This window comes from Euphorbia lathyris, chromosome 6 (assembly GCF_963576675.1).
Source record: "Euphorbia lathyris chromosome 6, ddEupLath1.1, whole genome shotgun sequence".
NCBI lineage: Eukaryota > Viridiplantae > Streptophyta > Magnoliopsida > Malpighiales > Euphorbiaceae > Euphorbia > Euphorbia lathyris.
Window position 1 is genome coordinate 83,700,031 of NC_088915.1, and position 18,540 is coordinate 83,718,570.

Here is an 18,540-nt window from a genome sequence, read left to right on the forward strand (position 1 = left end):
TAACTCTTCATTCCTCCATTTCCACATTTGGTGACAAATAATAGCGAAGAGAATAGCTCCGTGCTCCATACTGGCCAACAAATTCCCATTAACGCCTTCAGAGAACCAGTCAATATCAGAGAACCCCATAAAGGAAGGAAGGATGTGGTGAGGAAGGACCCCTTCCCAAACCTTTCTACTATTCGGGCAATCCCTCAAAGCATGGCATAAGGTTTCCACATGGCCGCTGCATCTGCTACAGGCACCAGATACAGCCAAGTGCCTTCTGTGTCTATCTGCATTCGTGAGGAGCCTGTCTTTGACTCCCAGCCATAGGAAACTCCTAATGCGGTAGGGGACTTTGAGGGTCCAAATGGACTTCCAAATTTCCAAGGGAGGATCAGCCCTATTAGGGGTAAAAGCTTCATAGGCCGATTTGCAAGAATAAGAACCATTATTAGTCAAGGTCCAACAGTGTCTGTCCTTATCCTCCTCCTGATTACTAATCTTCACACCTCTAATATTAAGGAGGGTCTCCAGGCTAAGAAAGGAGTCGAACTTAGACCAGATCCAGTCTCCCTCCGAGTCCACCACATCAGCAATTCTCCAGGAGAGGAGATCATTCGGCGGAGGGGCGATGCACACCTCAATCAATGGTTTGTCACCAATCCAGGTGTCATACCAGAAACTAATGGATCTCCCATTACCCACCTCCAAGCCAATCCCCGTACAGAACTCAGCAAAAATAGCACTAAGCCCTTTCCAGAGGAAGGAACAGCTGACAACCCTCTCCTTCGGGCCACCAAAGATTCTATCTTTCCTATACTTGCCGCACAGAAGACGAACCCAAAGGGAGGAGGGGGATTGCCACATTCTCCAAAGAAGCTTCATTAACAGGACTTTATTATTGTCCTTAGCTTGCCTTATACCAAGACCCCCCCTGCTCTTAGGCTGGCAGGCTTCCTTCCAAGGGACCAGGTGAATCTTCCTCCCATCCCCAGACTCTCCCCACAGAAAACGCCGATTAATTTTATCAAGGTCGTTGAGGACCGGCTCAGGGAGCTTACAGGCTTGCATGATGTGATTTGGAGCAGTGCAGTTGATAGACTGGATTAAAGTAAGGCGACCTGCAAGGGAAAGAGAATTAGCTTTCCAGCTAGCACACAAACCGTTAGATTTGTCCAAAATGTCTTTAAAAGAGGCTTTGGACACCCTGTCACTATGAAGAGGGACCCCAAGGTATTTCCCAAACGATTGAGTTAGGGGAATGCCAGACATCTCACTCAGTCTTCTACATAAGCTATTATCCATATTCTTGGAACAAAGCATACAGGATTTATGGATGTTAATCTTCTGGCCAGAAGCCTCACAAAAGTAGTCGAGGATATCCATCACAGCCTTAATTTGTTCCTCATTACCCTCCACAAAAATCATGACATCATCAGCAAAGAGTAAATGGGTAACAGGGGGGAAATGTCTGTTGATGGAAACAGGGTGGAGAGTCCCTTTGCTCACCGCCTCTTGGATCAGGTGAGACAATCTTTCCATGGCAATAACAAAAAGGAAGGGGCTCATAGGATCCCCTTGACGAATACCCCTGGATGGAGAGAACTCATCCGACATATCCCCATTGATCATAACCTGGAAAACAGGAGAGGAGATACACTTTCCAATCAGATTCCTCCAGTTCTCCGGGATACCAGCTTTGGCTAAACTATCCAGAAGAAAGCTCCAGTTCAACCTATCATAGGCTTTCTCCAGATCCAGCTTGAGAGCCACGATCCCTTTCTTGCCTTTATTAATCTTCATAGAATGGACAACCTCCTGGGCAATAACAACGTTATCCATCAATTGTCTTCCAGGAACAAAGCTCCCTTAATTTTGGCTGATAATATCCGGAAGGATCTTCCGGATTCTATTAGCCACAATCTTAGTAATAGCTTTATACAAGACATTACAAAGACTGATGGGTCTCATCTGGAGAAAGGAAGAAGGCTTGGCAACCTTAGGAATCAAGACAAGGAGGGTTTTATAACCAAACTGATATTGTTCGAACCACCAAAGACACCTAACATAAAGCTGTATATACCCTCTTTAACAGTGTCCCAGTGTTTATGATAGAAACTAGCGGGGATACCATCAATACCAGGAGCCTTAGTGGAAACGATGCTGGAGAAGGCCAGATCAATCTCTTTAAGCTCAATGGGATGGAAAACATTATTAATAGCATCCTCCCCCAAACGAGGAAAGGAAATGCCAGAGTGGGCACTCTCTAGGTCCACAGCTTCCTCTCTGAACAGGTCCTTGTAGAAATCAAGGGCAAGGCGCCAAATGTCCTCCTCCTCAAAAATCCACTCACCACTGGCGTCTTTAATAGCCTCGATCCTATTTCGCTGTCTCCTAATGATCGTTGAGAGGTGGAAAAACCTGGTATTTCGGTCCCCGTCTTGAATCCAAGCCTTCCTAGATTTCTGGAACCACAGAAGCTCTTCCTGTCTAAGCACAGCTTCCAACTCGTTCTGAAGAGCTCTTAGGTGACCATTCAGGCTATGATCAAAACGAACCTCCAAGCAACGCTGAACACCTTCCATTCTCCTCAAGAGTTTGTTCTTCCTCCTGATAATATGACCAAAAGTATTTTTATTCCAAACAGCCACATTCCTCCTGAATTCCTCAGTAGCGAGGGGAACATCAGAGTGGGGATGCCAATTGCTTTTAACGAAATCCTTAAACTCGGGGTGAGACTCCCAAGCCACCAGATACCTAAAAGGTCTATTACCTTTCAGCCAATTTCCTTTGACCAAATTAATGAGGATAGGGCAATGGTCTGAGTGACGGAAAGGGAGATTAAGTACCTTGACCTCAGGAAACCTATAAATCGCTGCAACATTAGCGTACACCTTATCCAACCTAACAAACACACTATTCCTTTTCCAGGTAAATTTGTGGCCAGCAGCACCCAGGTCCGAAAGCCCGCACATATCCATACTTTGCTTATGATTAAGACACCGGTTCACATAATGATTACCCCCTCCTCTCTGATCACTCAAGAGGGAAATGTCATTAAAATCCCCGGCAACCAACCACGCCTCCACCATGTTAGAGCTAAAAGAATGAAGGATCTCCCACAGCCTTCTTCGGTTAGTCGAAACAGGATCAGCATAGACGAAGGTAATAAAGAAGGGTTTATTACCCGGGTAACACACCTTACTATGGATGAATTGACTGTCCATAGTAACAATATCAATATTCACTTGACCTGGCTTCCAAAAGAGCCAAATCCCCCCTGCCCGGCCAGTAGCCTCCGATCTGACGCAATTCCAATTCTTAAACTTTCTAACCACCTCATCTTCTTTGGCTCCACTAACCTTGGTCTCAAGAAGGACAAAGCAGGAAGGGTTAAACTGTTTAATGAGATCATTGACATGAATGTGGGTAGCCTTGCTCGCCGCACCTCTAACATTCCAAACGAAGAAGTCCATCAGAGGGGGAGACTACAGACGCAGGCCCAAACCCTAGATCAAGTATTTGTTCGGGGCTCCGGAGAGCCTAGAGGCGGTCCCAGAAGGACCCCTTTTATCCAAAAAATTCAAACCATGAAGGTTCTTTTTAGGTTTCCCTTTGGGATTCTTCATTTTTAACTTACTCACTCCTATAGTCTTACCAATAGGAGCATCAACAGGAGGATGTAGAGTACTCGCCTCCCTACTCAAACCCTTCCCAACTGACATGATAGACTGGGGAATCTCTTTGCCTTTAGCAGAAGCATTAGAGACAAAGAGAGGATTAATAGAATTACCCAGACTAGAGGCATGCTCTACCGACTCCAGACCAGGCATGCTTAAATCAATCTGCTTATCAAAAGGATCCGAGTCCTGATCTTCCTCCATAGACAAAACACCGAACCTTGACCCGGAACCCGAAGCTGAGTCCACTCCAGTCTCAATCCCCTTCTTAATATCCGGGGGTCTGACCTTGATCTCAGGAGCAATCTGGAGAGTAGTCATCTTCGTACTGATATCTGGTGAATGATTAGCATTAACATTAGCCCGTGGCTTCCTTCTCACTGGCCTCTCGGCAAGCATCCATGGGCCAAAGCTCCTTACTTCCCCTTGACTCTTCTCAGCTTCGCCTATGATAGGTTGCACCAACTCCTCCACGTCCTTCCTCCTCTTAGGACAACCCTCAATGGTATGGCCAAACATACCACATTCATAGCAGATGTTGTGTATACCTTCATATTTAATATGATAGACCTTGTTTTGAGTACAGAACTCAGAAAGAAGAGGCTTAGCGAGATTAATATCGATACAGACCCTGGCAAACTTGCCTCTCACTGCCCCAATGGTGGTCTTATCAACATGGTGGACTTTCCCAACAAGGCTACCAATCTTGTTCAGGAACCTATCACTGTAGTATTCAAGAGGTAGGCCCGGGAACCTAACCCAAGTAAGGATCCTGTTAACAGAGCAATCATGGGGATCAAAATTTGGGACCCAAGGTCTCAGAGCCAACACATGATTGGAGATAATATACGGACCACCATTCACAACAGCATTGAAATCCTCAGCCCTTGTGAATTTAATGACATAATAGTCATTTTCAAGGTCTGTGATAGTAACCTTTCCTTTCTTTGCCCATTGAGTCTGGATCCTCTGGGCAAAATAATTGAAATTGATCCTTTTTCCCAACACAGTGACGATTAACGCCAATTTCCACTTCGATCTCATGACCCGCTTGTCATCTGAGGACAGCCGGATCCTAGGACACAGCGGGTTATCAGGCTCTCCATCCTCAGAATCGGAATCAGAGAGAAAATCCCCGGAATCATTCTCAAAAGCATCCACCTCCATCATGTGATCCTCCTCTGACACCCCTAGCAACTTATCCCTCCAGGAGGGGCCTCCCAAATTCACGGAAACTCCCGCTTGAGCGGCTTGCGCAGTCTGTGCGGCTTGCGCGGCCTGTGCGGCTTGCGCGGCCAGCACGGCCTGCGCAGCCAACGAAAGTCGCACGGCATGCTCATCCTGCTAGGGAGAGACGGCCGATACTCCCTGTGGCCCAAGCACCGGAAGCAGCCCTCTAACTCCGGAATCATGCGCGCGTCCCTCCGCGAAAAACGAGTCCAGGGCCGCGGCACCAACACCTTCCAGCCCCCGATCGGCCGCCGCATCCCTAGAATCCCCCAACGGCACCGACGCACCCCTAGCACCCCCGTCGAAACCGCCGGATCCATGAAATACTTCTTTATATATATAAATTATTTTTTTATAAAAATAATTATAAATTATTTTATATATATATATATATTATTTATTTATTTATTATTTCATTTTATCCGACCAATCCAAGTCACTTGGTTGAATTAAGTAATTCATGATCTAACTATAAATTTAATTTGATGTACAGACTGGTTCTAACAACATTGCATTTTTATGACTTTTTTTTACTCTCTCAATCCATATGTACCAAAAGCTTAAATAATTCTATCATTAGATTCTTTTAAAGTTATAGTATAAGAATTAAGAAATTGTAATTAATTTTGATTAAAAGACTTTATATTCTTGTATTAATTGTATACACTAATTAAATTTTATTTATTATCAAAATAAAAAGGCAACTTAAATTGGAATATATTTGCTAAATGATAATTAATATACATGGATTGAATTAAAACGTTATAAATTATGGAACAAATTTTTTTTATCAAGAAAGACGTATATTGAAAAACGGAGTATTAAAAAAAAGAGTATTTAAACAAATACAAGGCTATAATTTTTTGTTAAATGTTTAATAGATTTATAAATTAATAATAGTGCAAATCTATTCAAGGCCGTTGGGGCCCATTTCAAAAGTACTATAAAGGGAAAATTACACAGAAATTCATTTTTTAGAAGCTATTTACAACTATGTCAAGTCATAATTTTGGGTTATATCAAACTAGTAAAATCAGTACTTTTAATATATTTTAAGGATTGAAATTCATAAATTAGGAGTCTATAATATATTTTCTAGAGTTTATGATTTATGGATTGAAGTTTAGAATTTTTAAATGAGGATGTAAAATCATAATATATTGAAAATAATGACATATTAAGAATTAAGTTTGGTGATATGACTTAGTTGTAATTTTGTACTTAAATATGATATTCATGTCTACTATAAAGCAGGGGATATACCGGCCCAGTCAAAGTAGTTTGGCCCAAGTACTTTGTGGGCTAGGCTTAAAGTTGGGTTTCTAAAAAGGGCTTTTTACATATCTAAAGTCCTGTTTGTTGCCGGAAAATATTGTACTCTAAAATATTTTTCTGAACGGAGCAGTATAAGTCGATGAAGAATTTTTCATTACTCGATAGAAAAATTTATGAAGAAAGTGAGGAAAATATTTTATATAAAATATTGTTCTAAACTTTTGTAACTTTACTCCATTCCTCTTATATTTTTTAAAACAGTAGTCACTTATTAATTTTTTTTCGTTTTCCGATATTGTAATTAAAAAATGAGTATTATATTTTCCAATATAATATTTTTCTTTACTTAATATTTTTCATAATACAATGTTTTTTTTTTTGACAAATAAACCGGAACTAAATATATAAAATATCTGCAACTATATGTATAATATAAACTGATTTCCTAACAATTCAAATTATAGAACTATACCAATTGAATTTAACACAAAGCCATTATTAAAGAAAAAAACAAAAGGGAAGAAAAGAAATCTAAAATGGAAGAGAAAAACTTAAAATTAGACTTAGAAAATAAATTGTTGTAATTCTGTGCATATTTATTAAAAAAGAATATGTTGGCTGTAATATAAAAATGATATATTAAAATGGGATTTTATATTTTTATTGTTAAATTTTATATAAAAATTCAACATATACTTATTTAAAAATAATAATGACTTTAAGAAATTGATTAGGTTAATGCTCTGTTACTATTTACTATTAATAATTAGATATTTGGTGTGTGTGTGTGTTTTATAGAAAAATGGAAGGTTTTATATTTTTCGTGAAAGGAATCAGGTTGTGGATGCACTCGCCAACTTCAGAAGGACTTTCTCTAGGGAGATGTGGTGGATATATACACACCCACAATTTTGCTCGAATTTTATTTGTGGGAATTCCAATGGATGTGATTTGTATCGGTTTGTTTAAACTTTAGTTAGTTACTCTCATCCTCTTTCCTTTCATTTGCAATCCTTTTGATTTTTCGATTATTTGTTCTATTCGAGTTCGGTCTCGGGGTAGCAGGGGGTGCCAACCTAGATAGGATGTCATGTGTCCTCCATCCCATCCCCACCATTAATTAAAAATATATGGTATTCAATTTTAGATGTTGTTGTTGAAAGGCTTATTTATTTTTCGTGAAAGGAATCAGATTGAGGATGCACTCGCCAACTTCGGAAGGACTTGCCCCGTGGAGATGTGGTGGGATACACACCCACAATTTTGCTCAAATTTTATTTGGGGAAATTCCAATGAATGTGATTTGTATCGGTTTGTTTAAACTTTACCTAGTTATACTCTCATCATCTTTCCTTTCATTTGTAATTCTTTTGGTTTTTTTTATTATTTATTCTATTCGGGGTCAGTCTCGAGGTGTCTGGGGATGCCAGTCCAGATATGATGTCTTATGTCCTCTGTCCTGTCCCCCGCCATTAATTAAAAAAATACGGGGTTCAATTTTAGCTGTTGTTGTTAAAAATCTTGCTAATGAATACTTTATAAATTCTCTTATATGTTTTTGAGAAAATTATATATATGGTTTTATTGAATTGAAAGTAGAAAAATGTGTGTTTTTTTTAAAGAGTATATGTATTTTTCATAGTTGTATTCTTTGTAACATCGTGTGTCACATCATCAAATCAATATATCACGCCATCAAATCGACATGGCAGAAACAAAAAGCGAATATTTTATTGTTCCACATTTAAAAGAGTTGACAAGTCAATGTGCCCCATTAGTAAAGTCTAAATGTAAACATGGTTTAAATTCTATCATCCAAATTCAAGTCAAATTCAAATTAATGTTAGTGAATGTTAACTTTATCCATTTTATTTTCTTTTATTTACATGTCATTTTTTACTTTAATTTCTTCCATTCACACTCCAAAATTTTCCTATAAATACGCATAGGTTTGTGCATCCAAACAATTGACACTAAACTGCTAATTTGAGTGATATTCTCCGATAGAGAATTGTGAGGTTTTGAGTCTATTGGGATTAAGAGATTTTGAGTGTTATTTTTTCCAATCTTTTGTACCACTTTTGTTTCTATAGTGGAATAATTTCCGGTCTCCTTCACCCGTGGAGTAGGCATATTGCCGAACCACGTAAATCTCTGTGCCATTTACTTTATTGTTCTCTTTTTATTTTGTTGTCAATTTATTTATTCAAATTAAATATTTTGTTCCGCTGTAGGGTTTTCCCGAACAGTGGCAACACATGTCCTATTTTTCAAACAAAAGAAAAACACATTTTTCTACTTTCAAATCGATGAAACCATAATGATTATATATATATATTATTTTCCCTATATTCTTTTTATAATTTTAAAACCTTTTCTAAACCCAAGTTGGATATATCTCGCACTCTTAAACTTTTAATTGTTAAAGAGTAAAGTCTAAAAAAAAAACCAATGCTTTTACGCATTGTCAAAATGGTATCTGAATTTTTTTTTTGTTTAAAAGGTGACTGAACTTTTTCGCTTTGTCAAGAAGATGACTGAGAGTTTTCGTTTTACTAAAACAAGGATCTTAAAATTAAAATGAGCGTTGACAAACTCAAAATTCAAAAATTCAAAAACTTGATGATATTCTAAGCAACTTTAGTACTGCAACTTTTTAATTTTGAAACCATTTATGTGTTGTTTGGTAAGCAGAGAAAAAATGAATGTTTTAGGGAGAGAAATCTCCGAAAATGATAATTTTGAAAAATAAATAATTTGGTTCCATAATAAAGGTGGTACTAAACAACTTTAATTCTTGAAATTTTTCATTTTAAGTTTGTTAACAGCCATTTTTATAGCGTCAAACTAAAAGATCATCGTTTTCAGCAAAACAAAAAAGCTCAATCACATTTTGAACATTTTTTTAAGTATTAGATCATCTTCAACTCATCATCAAACTGTATTCTTATTTTGATGAATACATTTTTCTCCATCAAATTTGATTTTGTATAAAAAAAATTATTGCAACATCAAATAATATTTTATTATTTTTTTTATCTTTTTTTTTTATTTTTTTATATATAAATATAGTTATTGTATATTTTGTTATATAATATAATTATTTAAAAGAAATTGTGTTTGGAGAGAGGAAATGAGGAAATTGGTTGGAGCAAATACATTGTAGCAATATCAAAATAGAAGGAGAATGAAAAAGATACGATTTGATGTAGCAAAAATGATGAAATTGATTGAAGATGATGGTCTTAGTTTGATAATACGCGAAAGCAAATGAGTTTTTTTAAACTTTACTAAAAAATTAAAATAAATAACTTATTAGTTTCATACTTTTTATTTATTATTCTAGTCAATCCTTGTATTACCAAAAATACATTACAAAAATTTAAATTTAATTCCAATAAAAAAAATCTAATAGTGAAAATTAGGTGAAAATTTACCATAAAATTATAGAAGTATAGTTTTCTAATTAGTCAAAGCTATTTGAAAATTTACCATTTACCATTTTTCATTTTTCATTTTCCATTTCTTTTTATTCTTCATGAATATCTTTGACTAAAGAGGAAAAGGAATAATGCTAACATTTAATTTCTTTATTAATTTTTAAATAATAGATTTTAGAGTCCTAACTTCTATACAAAGGGGTCTAACTTATTTAGAAAAATGCAACATCAATCTGATCATAATCTGTATGGTTACTCTCTAAGCTTTCTTGCTTTCTCTTTTTAGATAAGAACTCCAACTCCAAAACGTTGAATCCTTGCTTTCTCTATTTAACATTTTCAGAATTTTGCCTTTCGCTTCTTCTTTCCTGTCTCACTGTCTATTACTACCTTTTGTTGTACCTCTTCTTCCTCAATTGTCCCTGTATACTTGCAGATGCTGATATCCGAGATTCACAATCAATGGCTGATGTTTATTATATTGTGTAATCAGATTCGAGTATGGTATGAATCAAATCTCTAACGACGAGGTTGGGAATAAGATAATCGGTAAGTATAACTGTTGCCCTGCAAACACATTTAGATTTAGAGGAAACTAGATGCTCTCTTATGCATTTATCGCAAAAACTATTGCAACAACATTCAATAAAGGTAGAATCTTGCATTGGTTGTTTGCACAAAGCACTTTCTATGTGCTTTGTGCAAACAGCCAATGCAAGATGCTTCCTTTATTAAATGATATTGCAATAGTTTTTGCAATAAATGCATAAGAGAACATCTAGTTTTCTCTAAATTTAAATGTGTTTGCGGGGCAACAATTATGCTTACCGATTATCTTATCCCCAACATTACTATTGGAGGTTCGATTCATATGATTTTCCAATCTGAATATATAATCACACAAACTTCAGCTAGTGATTGTAAATCTCGGATATCACCATCTGCAAATATACGGGTGACCATTGACGAAGAAGATGTACAATAAAATATAGTATAGGCAGTGAGATAGGAAAGAAGAAGCGAAAGCGAAAATGTTGAAGCAATTTTTGATGTGTAACGGCTTTTATCCCTACAATTCCTCTACAAACTTTCTATAGTAATAATTTTTTTAGATATCTGTTATGTAAAAATATGACTAATGTAAGGTTCTAACCTTACGTTGCTGCTCTTGTATTAGATGTTTTGGTATATTTTATTTTACCTTGAAATGTTAAAATTTTAGGAGAAGAAAGACATGATCATAATAGAGATGATTTGATATTTACTTTTCTAATGTGTTATTACTTTTCTGATTTGAGGAGTATATTTGATAAATGGTATATAACATTTGTTTCATTTCACATTTTGGTGTACAACTTTTAATTTGTCTCACTAATATGTACGAACTTATAAGTGACCTCTCACTTTAGTATACACTAGGTAAAAATTTCCGGTCAACGCGAAATCAATACGCCACGCCAATGGTTTGACCAGTAAAAAAGTCAAAGGTTGACCAGTCAAAAAGTCAAAGTTTGACCCGCCTAATATAACATTACTTGTATACCATTTTCTTCATCCTTCTCTCTTTCCTATGTATAAAGGTTGTACACCATTAATGAAATTTACTTGAAATTTACTTGTGATTTGAGTGTCATCTTAGTGGGAGAGAATGTTAAGAGGAGAGTTTGGTCATGGGCAAACTCAACCTTAGGCATGGACAAAGCCATCCCAAGCATTGGCAAGAGCAGTGGCATGGCTATGAGGAGGATTGGGCAGCGAATGGTGAATGCGATGTATCAATATAAGCTAGTTGTGGGATCCGTATTGGCATAAGAAAAACTAAAGGAGGATAGGGATACCCTGGCGTCGGATTCCGCCAACCCATGGGCCAGTTGTTAGTACTAGTTTAAGCGATCTATCTTAGTCCACTAGGGATTAGGAGAGTTGAGCATCCAGCCTTCGTGAAGAGAGGCGGATATCGTCAAAAGGGTGGAACCCTCTGGACACTTTGGTTTCCAAAGTTGGTCCATAGTGCAGATCCTTTATAAGGCGAGGTTTAACCAAAGGAGACCGTCCGGGACGGAATATCGGCAGACGAATTGACGGGATGCTTGTGGTTTAAAGAAAATAGACCTTTTCGATAAGAATTGGCTGGCCGAAGATCCAAGGAAATCTTGGTACTACACGGGCTTTGGCCTGGCTTGGACGTGATACCAAATATCACGAGGCCAGGTTGAAGCCAGAAATGATTTTGATTTATTTATTTTTTCGATTTTAGAATTTCTTGCCACGTTATGGAGACCTGGCCATGGGCCGGGCTGAGCCTATCGTGCTTTTATATAAAAGTAGACCTGGGCATGGGCCGGCGAGCCCGCCCGGCCCGCCCAGGCCCATTTAGCCGGGCTTGGACACATAAAATACATTCAGGCCCGGTCCGGCTCAAGCCCGTATAAGCCCGTCAAAAACTGGACGGATTTTGGCTTTACACATTTTATATTGGGCCAACCCGGCCCGGCCCGATTAACATATATATTTTTTATTAAATATATTATATAATTATATAAATATTAATTATAATTTTATAAAAAAAAAAATGAAAATATTTAAGGTTTGCTGTAATCTCTTCTCCTCCTCCATTCAAAAGTTTACGCTGCACACAACAATAAAAAAACAAAAAGATCTTGGTTCAAGCCCTCCTTCGTTTCTCTGTGTTTTACACAAAGTTCATTTCTCTGTTTTTGTTTTGAGGAATTTACACACTAAATCAAGTCTCAATTTTTTTATTACAGTCCCAATAATTGTTTTTTTTTTTTTTTTTATCATTCACTTGTATTTAATTCCATTTTTGTCAAATTACATTTTTGTGACATTTTAAATTTAATTATATATTTTTTTTTAAATATACAGATGGGCTTGGATGGGCGGACTTGGGATTCATATCTCAGGCCCGAGCCGAGCCCGAGCCCAAGCCCGATTAAATTTCATGCGGGCTGGGCTGGGCTTTGGCTCATCAGGCTTTATGAAAAGCCCGACATGCCCAGCCCGGCCCATGCCCAGGTCTATATAAAAGTACTCAGTCCAAGCCCAGTCCAACCCGCTATAAATTTAGGCGGGCTCGGGCGGGGCTGGGCTCCAGCTTAAAAATCAAATCCCAAGCCCAGTTCGTATAAACCCATCTAAATATATACATAATTTTTAATAAGTTAATATTAATAGGCAAGCCCAATCCGGCCCGCCCGTGCTATTTTAATCAATCCCAAGCCTATCCAAAAAATAGACGGATTTTAGAGAGCCTGGATCGGACTGGATCTGTGCTTAATTTATACTGTCCAAGCCCGGTCCAAGGGATACTGGCCTGAGCGGGCCGGATGGGTATCCGGACCCATGGACAGGTCTAGTTATGGCTTACTATTACTATTGATTATTTTTTCCATCAACATCTGATTTTGATTTATTTATTTGTCCTGCTAGAGATGCCCATTCAAATGTAAGCAAACTACAAGGGTGTTTGTTTCAGCGTTTTGTAGGAGCGTTTTGCGGTTTTATACCAAACCGCTAATAATATAGTGTTTGGTTATCATTATAAAACCGCAACGCTTAGCGGTTTCAGAGCAAACAGGAGCGGTTCACAAAAAGCTCCAATTTGGAACTTTTCATGAAACGCTGTTTTTAGCTCTTTAGCTTTTGACAAAATTAGCCCAATTTTTATTTCTATTTACTCTGGGTATTCTTAAAAAATATTAATGGTCACCTATTACTAATAACCTGAAATATAGAATCCTTCTTTATTTTTTTCATCCCAACGAATTATACATTTTCATTTGATAAAATATACTATGAGACAAGACAAAATATACCATGGTTTTATCAAGTTTCCAGTAATCTGCTTTGATAAAATATATCATGGTTGCAGTGTTTGGTTTCATTTTAAAAAAGATGAGATTTTTTCCCTAAATAGGGTGGTTCCGAAAATGTCATATCTATTATTTAGATTATTTTAATCAATATCCGTACAACATGTTTATTTATATTATTATTTTATATTGTTAAATAATGTGTATTTTCGTCTTTTCATATATTAACAGCAATAAATCTTTGTAAATTTACCAAACATTAATTACCAATTAGTTAACAGTAAACAGCTACTAGCTAACTGCAAACAACTTACTGCAACAGCTAACTGCAACGGTCAACAGATATGAGCTAACAGCTGAACCAAACAGACCGTATGTGTTAAACTCCTTTTTCTAACACATTTTCAATTAAAGCGCGTTTTCAATTAAAGCAATGAAATGAAATTTAATATGTACGACTTCAATTCCATTATTATACTAAGAAAACAAAGTCTATATATATATTAACACGTTTTACAATATTGAAGGAAGTCTGTAATTCCATTATTGTCCTAAGAAACAGTCTTTTCAATTCCTAAATGATTGGAAATCAAATAAAAGCCTCCATTAAATGGACACTGCTAAATCGCTAGAAAAATTGGGGATAGATTCAATATAGGTTTAACATTTACAACATAATATCAATTTAAGTTTAATGTTTACAATATAGCATCAATTTAGGCCTCACGTACAAAATAGCACCAATATAAGCTTAACGTTTACAAAATAATACGAATTTAAGCTTAACGTTTACAAAAATATATCTAATTTAAGCTAAACGTCACAATTAAATTAACCATATTATATTCTTTTCCTATTAACTTTATATGTTTTCTTTTTATTTAGTTCTATTTTCTTATTTATTATAATACAATTAATTAGTTTTCTTTCGCATTAAAACTCTATATTTATTTTTCATCAACCATTCCATGACTCTGAAATTCCATGGCTCATGTAATATATGCAAACTAAAAGTAATTAAATATCCACAATATTTTAAACACTATAATATGTCAGTGTTCAAAATATTGTGGATATTTAATTACTTTTAGTTTGCATATATTACATGAGCAATGAAATTTAGTAGTAATGGAATCATTTATGAAAAACAAATATAAGATTTTAATGGACAAGAATACTAATTAATTATATATAATAAATAAGAATATAGAACTAAATAAAAGATAACATATAAAGTTAATAGGGAAAGAATATAATATGATTAATTTAATTATGACGTTTAGCTTAAATTGTATATATTTTGTAACACGTTAAGCTTAAATTCGTATTATTTTGTAAACGTTAAGCCTATATTGGTGCTATTTTGTACGTGAGGCCTAAATTGATGCTATATTGTAAACGTTAAGCCTAAATTGATATTATGTTGTAAACGTTAAGCCTATATTGATACTATTTTGAACGTTGAGTCTAAATTGGTACTTCCCAAAAAACCTTAGGCCTATTTTGATACCTTATCCCATTAAAATATCATAATTACCCTTTTTGTAGAATCAGACTTTTATTTTTATTTTTTTAGTTACTGAAACTTGAAATTAAAATGTATTTAATGTTTTATTGAAAATAGTGTTGAATCAATCCTATTGTACATTGAATATTGAATATAGGAATTTATAAACTACATCTAATATACCGGATTTAAGTTTATTTGAAAAGAAAATGTATTAATTATTTTTTAATTATTGGAATTAATCATCTCCAGGATTAAAGATTAGGACACTGCTTAATTTTAATAAAAAAACAAAAAAAAAATATACAACTTAATTTAAAAAACAATCAATTTAAGCTCCACGTACAAAATAGCATCAATATAGGCTTAACGTTTAAAAAATGTATCAATTTAGGGCTCGATAATGGATTAGACACATCATTTCTATTACTCCGTTAAGTTCTGATTTCTCCCTCCAGGTACAATTGATAGAACTTAACGTAGTAATATCAATAACGTGTTTCGTTCCGTTATCGAGACATAAATTGGTACCATTTTTTAAACGTTAAGCCTATTTTAGTGTTATTTTGTCTTCAAGCCTAAATTGATACTTTCCCAAAAATCGTAGGTATATTTTGGTACCTTATCCCTTAAAATTATTATAAAAATATATATAAAAAAATTGATGAGATGATAAAATTAGGAGATAAAATTTACATAAAATTATAAATGTAAATTAATGAAAGGACTAAAGAGTAATAATGTTATTTTAAATTTTCTTTGGTCTATTTTGACAATTCACACTAACAAAATGACTCAAAAGCAATTTATTCAATTGTACATGACTTACCTTTATATTATCGAGTAACGTTCAAGTTAGGGGTGCAAACGAGCCTGCCTAGTTCGCAAACTATTCGAGTTAGGCTCAGTCAAAGTTCAGATCGATTAGGCTCAGTTCGAGTTCCAGATCGGTTCGAGCTTTAATGAGTCCGAGTTTGAGCTTCTTTGGGTTCGGCTCGAAAGTTCGTGAGTAGGCTCGAGAGTTTTTTTTATTAATATTATTAATTTTTATTTTTTTAATTTAAATATATTTTAATTTTGTAATTTTTTTATTAGTTATTTTAATTAGTAATTTTGAACCACATATAAATGTTTGGTCCAAAACTCAATTTGAAATTATATGGTTGTAGACTACATATTAAATTAAAATTTGTTAGATTCTATATTTGTTTAATCTTATTACTTTGTTTAAATTTGTTGTACATTGTATGTTATATTTATTTTTTGGAGTTTAAATTTGGTATTCCTTCAAGGCTGCTTTTAGATAATAAAATGTTAATAAAATACAGTTAAGTATATTTAGAACTTTTAAAAAAATAAAAAACGAGCCGTCTGACGAGCTTCGAGCTCGAACCTATACCGAGCTCGAGTCGAGCTCCAAAATTCCAGGCTCGACGAGCTTCGATCTCGAGCCGAGTCCGATCTCTGAACTTATTGAGCCGAGCCTACCCCTATTCGGTTTCGGTTCGGCTCGTTTGCATCCCTAGTTCAAGTATTTGAAATTATGGTTTAAAGCACTATGATGTAATTAGGAGTGTCAACGAGGCAGATATTCCATGTTATCGTTTTCTCTAGAAGATTCTTCTTAATGGAGATGGATAATATATATTGATTTGATAAAAGTTTAATTAGTTTCAACTTAATTTTTAAACAAGACGAGCTTGTACATGACGAATCTCGGCTCAAAAACTCATAAGTAAGCTCGATTATAGAGTCATGAATAAACTTATGAGAAAACTAACGAGCTAGTGGTAACAAAGCTTATGAACAAGCTCGTTAAAAGTTTGTGATTAGCTCACAAACAGAATATTGAGCTCGAACTTGTCAATATTCTAATGAGTCGAACATGGGTATGCCAAAGCTCGGCTCCGTTACAACTAGGACTGTAATCGAGCCGATCCAAGCCGAGTTTTGACCTGCTCAAGCTCGCCTCATCATAATGTTAACGAGCTCGAGTCGAGCTTCGAGCTCAAATTTGTGTTTCAACTTGGCTCGTTTAGAAGATCATTTGTTCACGAGATGCTCACGAGCCAGCTCGTTTATCTTGTCAACGAGTTTAGCTCGCGAGCTGCTCATTTTTATTTTAATCACGAGCTTTATTGCTTGTTCACAACGAAATAATATCAAATAAAATAGTAGAATGTTTAGCAAACGAAATAATACAATTTTACATGAACAAACATTAAAAAACTCATTTTAATCATTAAATAAAAAAATACTACAAGACGAGGGAAATTTTGGGCAATTAAAACACACTGGCTTTGTAAATTATCCGAAATTTAAGGTCTAACTTTATAAATTAACGAGACCACATGTGTTTTTTTTTTTTTTTGGCTCAAATTGACTCATATATGATTTAACTGTAAAATTCATACAAATATATATTATTACTCATTTGCAAACTTTTAAACAGGGAGTACTATCTTAGCATCGACTAAACCACAAAGTTTATTTTTATATTTTGTCAAAAAAATATAATTAAATGAATAAAATTTTGATAAAGAATAAAATATTATAAAAAGAGATAGACTTAAAATATTAAAGTATAAAACTCATTTGACTCCTAAACTAAAATTTCAAAGTCAATTAGGACTTTAAACTATTAAAATCTTTTAATTAGGTCCGTGAATTCAGTAAAAATAATCAATTGAGTCTTCATCATATTCTAAAATCAGAAACTGTGACTATTTGATATTAACTGTGATGATCTTTGTGTTGGCTCAAAATAGATTTGGGAAAAATGTCTAAAATTATTCAACCAAATGATTTTCGATGAGAATTCAATTAATGATTTTTTGGTTAGAATGAGGATTCAATTAATAATTTTTGAATTATTTAAGGATCAAATTGATGATTTTGATAATTTAAACGACTTTAATTTTGAAATCCCGTTATGCAAATATTAAATAAGAGTTGCTATACACATTTATTTTCATAGAATTATAAGTGAATTTTGATACTTAAAAATTATGCAAAAAGTATAATTAAGCCCCTGAACTTTATTTGTTTTAAAGATCAAATCTCTAATCAATTATTTTTCCAGAACCCTTGGTCATTGATTCTGTTATGAATTTGACCCTTATTGAACTTTTTCATTGAGTCTGGATGGCATGCATTTGTTACGGCGATTTGGTCTATTGACGTGGACAAATAAAAATAAGAATTTATTAACTATGATAGATAGAGAGTAAAAAGTAAAAGGAAATTACATAAATCAATTTCCAGTAGGTTCTTCCAAACTCGATCTTCTCATCTCTTATTTTACGATTTTCAGCATTAGAATCGTCATATCGATTTTCTCTTTTTCCAAATTCAATGAAAAAGTTAAATAAGAGTCAGATCCATAATAAAATCAATAATAAAAGGCTCAATGTAAAAAAATAATTGATCAAAAGTTTGATCATAAAAAATTTAGGTGCTTAATTATGTTTTTTTATCTAAAAAATTAAAAGAAAATGATTGATTATTATTTTTTTATAAAACAAAAAAGATTATATTCAAATTACAATGCATTTATTCATGCTATGCTGTTAAAAACGAAAACCCAAAAA